This window comes from Lepisosteus oculatus, chromosome 14, assembly GCF_040954835.1.
Source record: "Lepisosteus oculatus isolate fLepOcu1 chromosome 14, fLepOcu1.hap2, whole genome shotgun sequence".
NCBI lineage: Eukaryota > Metazoa > Chordata > Actinopteri > Semionotiformes > Lepisosteidae > Lepisosteus > Lepisosteus oculatus.
The window spans coordinates 23,723,247-23,732,670 of record NC_090709.1 but is presented as its reverse complement, the minus strand read 5'-3'; the positions used below and the strand labels follow the sequence as shown (position 1 = coordinate 23,732,670).

Sequence of the window (9,424 nt, the reverse complement as noted above, 5' to 3'; positions counted from 1 at the left end):
AGTGTCTGATCTCCTGTCCCAGCCTGAGGAACAATAAGCCTGTCAATCAATAATAATACAGTATGTGATGTCCTGTCTCCGCCTGAGGAACAGAGAGTAAGCCTGTCTCTCAATAATAATAATTCAGTGTGCGATCTCCTGTCCCAGTCTGATGAACAGACAGTGAGCCTCTCTCTCAATAATTATAATACAGTGTGTGATCTCCTGTCCCAGCCTGAGGAACAAACAGTGAGCCTGTCTCAAAATAATAATAATACAGTGTGGGATCTCCTGTCCCAGCCTGGGGAACAGTGTGCCAGACTCTCAATAATATTAATAATAATAATACAATGTGATCTACTGTCCCAGATTGAGGAACAGACAGTGAGCCTGTCTCAATAATAATACAGTGTGTGACCATCTGTCCCAGACCGAGGAAAAGACAGTGAGTCTGTCTCTAAATAATTATAATAATACAGTGTGGGATCTCCTGTCCCAGCCTGGGGAACAGACAGTGAGCCTGTCTCTCAATAATAATAATACAGTGTGTGATCTCCTGTCCCAGACTGAGGAGCAGACAGTGAGACTGTCTCTCAATAATTATAATAATACTGTGTGAGCTCCTGACCCAGCCTGGGGAACATACAGTGAGCCTGTCTCTCTATAATAATAATTCAGTGTGGGATCTCCTGTCCAACTCTGAGGAACAGACAGTGAGCCTGTCTCTAAATAATAATAATACAGTGTGTGATCCTCTGTCCCAGCCTGAGGAACAGACAGTGAGCTTGTCTCTCAATAATAATAATACAGTGTGTGATCTCCTGTCCCAGCCTGAGGAACAGTGAGCCTGTCAATCAATAATAATACAGTATGTGATGTCCTGTCTCAGCTTGAGGAACAGAGAGTAAGCCTGTCTCTCAATAATAATAATACAGTGTGATCTACTGTCCCAGCCTGAGGTACAGACAGTGAGCCTGTCTCTCAATAATAATATAGTGTGTGACCACCTTCTGTGGTCTGTTTCAAATCCGCCCGCGATGAGACACCGAGGAGAAATGAAGAGCCCCAGTCGCGCTAGAAAATCACCCGGGAAAGAGACTTTCAATGTAGGAAAAAAAAGTCGTTAGTAACAGACATAATATGTTTGTTTTGTTTTTTTAATCGCTGCGATGTGTGACTAAGCTCATACGACTAAGAGTTGCCCCCTTTGTCTAGATCTGGTAACCTGCTCGTCGCTGGTGGGCCAGATCGTGTCCCCCGTCACTACACTGGGGCATTAAGACCCTCACAGACCGCAGGGTGAGTGCCCCCTGCTGGCCCCACTGAGAGGTCGAATCCCACCTCCTCCGCTCTCTGCGAAAAGCAGTATCTTCAGGCCCTGACATCCCACCCCTGCCACTCCCTGCGTAAAGAAGTGTCGTATGGCCCTGACATCACACCCCCACCACTCTCTGCGGAAAGCACTGTCGTATAGCCCTGACACCCAACCCTCCACTCTCTGCATTAAGCACTGTCGTATAGCCCTGACACCCACCCCTCCACTCTTTGAATAAAGCAGTGTCGTCAGGCCCTGACATCCCACCCCCGCCACTGTCTACGTAAAGTAGTATCGTCAGGGCCTGACATCCCACTCCCGCCACTCTCTGTGTAAAGTAGTGTCATATGGCCCTGACACCAATCCCTCCACTCTCTGCATAAAGCAGTGTCTTATGGCCCTGAAACCCTTCCCTCCACTCTCTACATAAAGCAGTGTTGTCAAGCCCTGACATCCCTCCCCCGCCACTCTCTGTGTAAAGCACTGTCGTATGGCCCTGACATCACACCCCCACCACTCTCTGCGTAAAGCACTGCCGTATAACCCTGACACCCTCCCCTCCACACTCTGCGTTAAGCTGTGTTGTCAGGCCCTGATATCCCACCCCCGCCACTCTCTGTGTAAAGCAGTGTCATATGGCCCTGACATCACACCCCCACCACTCTCTGTAGAGCACTGCTGTATGGCCCTGACATCACACCCCCACCACTCTCTGCGGAAAGCACTGTCATATAGCCCTGACACCCACCCCTCCATTTTTTGCATAAAGCAGTGTCGTCAAGCCCTGCCACTCTCTGCGTAAAGAAGTGTCGTATGGCCCTGACATCCCACCCCTGCCACTCCCTGCGTATAGAAGTGTCGTATGGCCCTGACATCACACCCCCACCACTCTCTGCCGAAAGCACTGTCGTATAGCCCTGACATCCCAACCCTCCACTCTCTGCATAAAGCAGTGTCGTCAAGCCCTGACATCCCACCCCCGTCACTCTCTGTGTAAAGCAGTGTCATATGGCCCTGACATCCCACCCCCACCACTCTCTGTGTAAAGCACTGTCGTATGGCCCTGACATCACACCCCCACCACTCTCTGCGGAAAGCACTGTCGTATAGCCTTGACACCCACCTCTCCACTCTCTGTGTAAAGCAGTGTCATCTAGCCCTGACATCCCACCCCCTCCACTCTCTGAATAAAGAAGTGTCGTATGGCCCTGACACCCACCCCTCCATTCTCTGCATAAAGCAGTGTCGTCAGGCCCTGACATCCCACCCCTCCACTCTCTGCGTAATGCGGTATCATCAGGCCTTGACATCCAACCCCCGCCACTCTCTGCGTAAAGCAGACATGTTACAGACATTTACAACAAAGACATATTATAAAATATTGACATATACTGTAGGCGGCTGGAGCATTATTGGGAGACAGACTCACTGTTCCTCAGGCTGTGACAGGAGATCACATACTGGGCTGCCAGATCAACTGAGTTCCCTCCTCCCTCTCCCAGTAGGATTGGGACCCGTTGTGATTCTGGCAGGTGTGGGAACTCTGGGATTAGATTCCTGAATTTCGGGAAGAATGTTTCTCTAATCCCAGAGTATCTGTAACAGTGCAGTAGGAAGTGCACCTCTGTCTCTATTTCTCCCCGCTGGCAGTGGGAGCATAGCCTGTCCTCTTTGGGCAGCCAGGTCTGCCTGTGTCGCCCAGTTTCTATGGCCAGGTTGTGGTCACTGAGCCTGTACTTCGTCAGGGTCTGTTTCTGTTTGTTATTTTTTATTTTGGTCAAATATTCAGCTAGTGTGTATTGTCTGTTTAAGGTTCTGTAGCATTCCAGTTTATGTTGTGTTTGTGTGTGTGTGTCCCAGTGTGTGAGATATTGCTGTTTGATCTGTGCTGTGATGTGCTTGAGTCTGGGTTGTGGTGCTCTAGCAGTGCTGTCCTGAGGCTGGTTATTGTCGGTGTCACTCACTGCGAGTGTGATTTCAGCAGAGTCTCTGTACTCTTGGGACACTTGACTCACCTGTCTCTCTCTTTCTCTCCCTGTGCTGTCCCTCTCCTGGCCCCTCTCTCCCTCCTCGGACTCCAGCTGGAGGAGGTCCAATCACCACCTCCTGTGAGACAGAAGAAAAAGAAGGTGGGTAATGCTCTGATCCTCTCTTTACTCCTGTCCAGTGTCCAGTCAGTGTCCAGTCAGTGTGTTTGTATGAACCCCTCTCTCTCTCAGTGCAGTGTTCATGTACTGGAGTGTCCAGTCAGTGTGTCTGTATGAACCCCTCTCTCTCTCAGTGCAGTGTTCATGTACTGGAGTGTCCAGTCATGTGTCTGTATGAACACCTCTCTCTCTCTCAGTGCAGTGTTCATGTACTGGAGTGTCCAGTCCGACTCTTAACGTGACTCTCCTGTCTCTGCTTCAGAAGCGCTGGTGCGTCTTTTTAAACTCCCTGAGCTGCGTGTCAGTGGAGACAGAAGATCAGGACGAGCCGATGGAGGCGGCGGAGACCGTGGGTCAGGAGAGGAAGAGCGAGGGAGAGGAGGAGCAGGCTGCCGGGAAGGACAAGAAGAGGAAGAGGAGGTGCAGGTGAGCAGACAGGGGGGCGCCGCCCGGTCGTGTCTGTGATTCAAGGAGGAGTCTCCTCTTGCTGTTTGATGTCATGGTGACGTCTGTGTCTGTGTCCCTCACACCTGCAATAACAATATTCTTTCCAGGTTCCTTTCCTGGTTCTGTGCCAGCTAAGATCTGGACTGAACTAGACTGGACTGGACTGGAGCTGAGGGACGCCAGACTGGACTGCACTGAAGCTGAGGGGCCCCAGACTGGACTGGACAGGAGCTGAGGGACACCAGACTGGACTGGACTGGAGCCTAGGGACACCAGACTGGACTGGACCGGAGCTGAGAGACACCAGACTGGACTGCACCGGAGCTGAGAAACACCAGACTGGACTGGACTGGAGCTGAGGGGCCCCAGACTGGACTGGACTGGAGCTGAGAGACACCAGACTGGACTGGACTGGAGCTGAGGGACCCCAGACTGTGCTGGACCGAAGCTGAGGGACCCCAGTCTGGACTGAAGCTGAGGGACCCCAGACTGTGCTGGACCGATGCTGAGGGACACCAGACGGTGCTGGACCGAAGCTGAGGGACCCCAGTCTGTGCTGGACCGAAGCTGAGGGACCCCAGTCTGGACTGCACTGGAGCTGAGGGACACCAGGTTGGACTGGAGCTGAGGGGCCCCAGACTGGACTGGACTGAAGCTGAGGGGCCCCATTCTGGACTGGACTGAAGCTGAGGGACCCCAGACCCCGGTCTGGACTGAAGCTTGTAATTTTTGTTCTTTTGTTAAGCATCAATAAAAAATTAAAAAATAAATCTGTTTAGCTTTTGGTTTTTTCCCTCCCCCCCCCCCCCAAAGTTGCTGCTGGGAGAGGTGTGAGTGGGGCCAGCAGGGGGCGCTCTCACCCTGCGGTCTGTGTGGGTCCTGATGCCCCAGTATAGTGAAGGGGGACACTGGACTGTAAACAGGCGCTGTCCTTCGGATGAGACGTCAAACCGAGGTCCTGATTCTCTGTGCTCATTAACAATCCCGGGGTGTCTCTGGAGAAGAGTAGGGGTGTTACCCCAGTGTCCTGGCCTGATTCCCCCCCTGGTCTTGACCCATCATGGCCTTCTTATCACCCCCCCTCTCTGAACTGGCTCCATCCCTCTGCTCTCCTCCCCACTGAGAGCTGCTGTGTGCTGAGCGGACTGGAGCATCATCCAGGTGGGGGCTGCACACTGGGGGGGCTGGAGGGGATCACCCTGACCTGGGAAGAGCTCTGAGGGGAGGGTCCAGACTTATTAATTATTATTATTATTCGTGCTGCACTGGGCTCCTGTCCTGGCAGTGAGAGGGGGACTCTGTGATCAGTACAGATACTTATGACTGTATAATAATACACAATAGAAATGGAAAACAGGGTAGCACTGTAGTCTCTTCGAAACGTTTTGAACTGCCAGAAGAAGTTTTCACAACCCGGACTCGTGAAGGTACAGGTCTTCTCCCTTCGTCCGGAGTAAGGTGAGAGGTCACCCCCTCGGGGCGCAGTATCCCCGATGCACCCCCCCACCACCACCCAAAACGACACACAGTTCTGTGACGATTGGGAGACCCCGGTTCGACCAGCCCCTGCGGTGGAGGAAACGACCCGCTGGAGAGAACACGCAGACTCCACACAGAAGGGTCACCTCGGCATTTATTCCAACAGCAAAACAACACCAGAGAGAAACGGTCTCCGAAAGATAAGCGCACACCGGGAAAAACACGACGGGGTCATTACAAATGGGAATAGGAGTTCTTTTTTTCTTTTCCGGACGTCAGTTGTATAGTGTCCTGGTGATTTCTCCCGTTTCGAACGGAGTTTAATGTCGCGTTTCTACTTTATTAGAGAGAGGCACTGAACTTTGGGGAACGTGACATCCACCCAGTATTACTAGTAGGTTGATAAATATAAATGTTCTTTTTCCCCCCGTATGATACCTCGCGAAATATAACGATGGCCAACTCCTTAAGTCGAAATTTAAACCCTTCTCACGCTACAAGACAGTCCGTCAACATCGCCTCGGCCCGAAGCGCGACCTTCGGTATGACGTTGGCGGAAAAGGGGGTAGGGTAAGTACGTCACAGCCGGGGGAAGCCCCTATCACGTGAGAGGGGTGCGGCGGGCGACGAGCCCCTGGGGGCGAAGAGAAGTTGATTTGCGTGGGGTGTGGAAACACTACACGACCGGGCAAGCGAGCCGTTTTTTTTTTGTTTTGTTTTTTCCAGAACATCAGAACAACCGCAGAGATGACCATCGATCCACCTCCAGACGTTTCCTTTTTTGTCCTCTTTGGCCCCCAAAATAAAAAAAAAACTGGGATCCATCGTGGCGTTTCCAAATTAAAACGTCAACCACTTTTCGGGCTTTCGTGCTGTCCATGCTGAAACCGTCATGGTTGTGTAAGCATACGTTACGTCACAGACCGGCGGCGCTCGGACGTGAGGAGTGTCGTTACGTTTTTGAAATGGCACGTCAGACAAGATCTCTGACAAGATCTCCGAAAAACCCAAACCTGTAAGATTCAATTTCAATTCAGTTTTTTATATAGCGCCTTTCACAACAAGAATGCCCCAAGGCCCCGAACAAAGGAGTTGTTCCACACCCCCGCCACCCTCTGTGTACAGTAGAGCCCCCTGTACTGACTGGAGGAGCTCACCCAGCTGTGTCTGGAGAGAAGCCGGGGTATCGGCTTCAACCACAGGGCTGGGCGGCTTGTTCCCCACCCCCACCCCCTTCTGTGTACAGAAGAGCCTCCTGTCCTGACTCCAGTAGGAAATGTCACCTGGAGGCAACACACCGGCTTCTTTTAACAGATCACCTCGGGAATCGGGAACAACGGAGCTGTGTGCGGGCGTCTGTACGGAGGGGTTCAGCGCGGAAGGGCTTCGGGCTCGGGTCTGGACCCGGGGGGGGGGGGGCTGTCTGTGTGGAGTCTGCATGTTCTCCCTGTGTTCTTCGGGTCCAAAGACAGGCTTTTGGGCTAATTGGCTTCTGGGAAAACTGGCCCTGGTGTGTGTGTGTCCTCTGATGGAGTGCTGTCCTGTCCAGGGTGTGTGAGTGAGTGTGTGTTTGTCATGTGATGGACTGGTTCCTGTCCAGGGTGTGTGAGTGTGTGTGTCTGAGTGTCCTGTGAGGGACTGGTGTCCTATCCAGGTTGTGTGTGTGTGTGTCCTATGAGGGACTGGTGTCCTGTTCAGGGTGTGTGAGTGTGTGTGTCCTGTGAGTGACTGGTGTCCTGTCCAGGGTGTGTGAGTGTGTGTGTGTCCTGTGATGGACTGGTGTCCTATCTAGGGTGTGTGTATGTCCTGTGATGGACTGGTGTCCTGTCCAGGGTGTGTGAGTGAGTGTGTGTGTGTCCTGTGATGGACTGGTGTCCTGTCCAGGGTGTGTGAGTGTGTGTGTCTGTGTGTCCTGTGATGGACAGATGGTACCAAGCCTGGACACCCATGAGACACTGGCTTCCTCAGAAGACTCTCACGGAGGGCACACTGTCCCTAACCCGGGTCCAGAAGAAACTACAGTGATCTATAATTCCTGCGCCTCGGAAGGGTTAATGACGTCTATGTCCGGCGCCCGCGCCCGTGGACCGGCGGTTTGGCGTCGGGCTCCACAGCTCGAGCTTCGGTGCGAGGCAGGGCGGGAGGGAGTCGATGTGGCCTCGGCGCCATCTTTGCTGGTGAGTCAATTGTGACCGTTGCGGTACAATAAACCATCAATAAACCTTTTCCCACCCCGTCCAGTATTTCTGTCGCGGCCCACGTCCCTTACAATCGACAAACTATAAAAAAAAAACAGTAGCCCTTCGCAACATTACACGCCATTTTTTTTATTTTAAACGTCCGCTAGATACGCAGGTGGCTCGATACCTGTCTTATCCTCGCCGGCGTCTTTATACCGGCAAGTGAATTTTATTTGGGGTCCCTCAGAATTGTGACAGAAATGTCAGTGAACCACAATAAAAAACGAAACTTTTTTTTAAAGGCGGTGAATGGATTTTTTGAGTAACCGTGTAGCGACTAACGTAAGGAAAAAAAAGTTGTCTTTCCCTACGAAGACGTTTTGGTACAGGACTTTCTTTAAATATCAGTTGTCCATAGCGTTTTACAAAAAGTTGATGATGATCTTGGAGATAATTGCAAAGGAAAATTGAGATAACTACTAAAACATTACGTGTGAAACGACAGGACAGAACTTTGAACCCACAAAGAAACAAAGGTATTAAATATTGCCTCGTCATGGGGGGTTGATAATTGTAGTAAGTGTTTCTAATTTTTGTAAAGAAATGTATATTATGGGAGTCACACGTGAGATTTAGTGTATATACGTTTCATATTGTGCATATATACGGGGTTAAAAAGTGGAATGAGTATGATTATAAACTCGTGTGTCCTATAATCAGATAATTTTTGAACAAGCTTTGATTAGACAGGTGAAAAACAACATCAGATCCTTTATTTTAATATATTCTCACGTCTGAATATCAGCTTCTCCCCTCTGGCCAACATTTCAGGGCTCCCAGGTGTAGATCCCAAATTGAAACAAATATTAATTTGTTACCCAGTTAAACAGTTAATAGAAGTGAGTGACCAGGGTAAATAAAGGTGGGTCAGTGTAAACTGTTTATTCTGGACCAGACTTCGTCATGTGTGATATGTCATGACTTCTTATATTAAGTTTTATCTTTATATTTAGTTCTACATGTGTAATAGATGCGATGTGTGTCCATAAAAAGGTTTCTCCAGGGGAAAATCAAGTTCGTTTTAAAACCGTGTTTCCTTTTTAGGGTAGGTTTGCATTCCAAGTGTGGGGTTTTTGCCTTTTTGTATTTTTGCTGAGACAAGTTGCCTTTCTTATACGCGGAGGGATCTGCTCGTGAGATGTCCGCTTGGTCCATTTCTGAGCTCAGTATAAGGTGTAGAAAGCATGACTGTCATCATAACCCGCATCTCACCCAGGTGTGGAATAATGTTGTGACTATTGCTTCAGCAATAACATGCTGATTGCATGTTTCTAGATGGGAATAACAGAGATCTCAACTACTGAGGGGCCTTATTAATAAAGTCTCCACAGCCGAAGCGCTGTGTCTCTTTTCAGCTGGCGATAAACCTTTCCTCGATCCTTTGCGGACTTGTTAAACTGTTCCTGATCAGAATAAAAAACGCTCACGCTAATACACAAGCACCCGTGTCTCGCCAAAGCTGACAAATAAACAGACGGACAAGCCGCACTGCACGTGTGAACAGGGGAATGAGCGAGCGAGCGGGGATAGGGCGCCTCCTGCGCTTAAAAGCTTACAGCACCTGGTATTCCCAGGCGGTCTCCCATCCAAGTACTAACCAGGCCCATCCCTGTTTAGCTTCCGAGATCAGACAACAGGCGTGCTCAAGGGGGTGTGGCCGTAAGCGAGAGCAAGGCTCGCTGGCACCCTTCTTATTGAGAGGACAGCTCCGTCACCTCTTTTACGACGCTGCTTTTTTTGCCTTGCGTTTTTCTCTTCCCACGTTCTCTCTCTTCACTGCCTTCGTCCCCGCTCTATTTCACTTCAGCCTTTCACTC

At 50.5% G+C, this 9,424-nt stretch overlaps 1 pseudogene; it reads right to left on the bottom strand.

The window, feature by feature from the left end:
* Positions 1-9,156: 9,156 nt before the first annotated feature.
* LOC138219015 (5S ribosomal RNA) lies at positions 9,157-9,272 on the bottom strand (annotated as a pseudogene).
* Between the last annotated feature and the right edge of the window lie 152 nt (positions 9,273-9,424).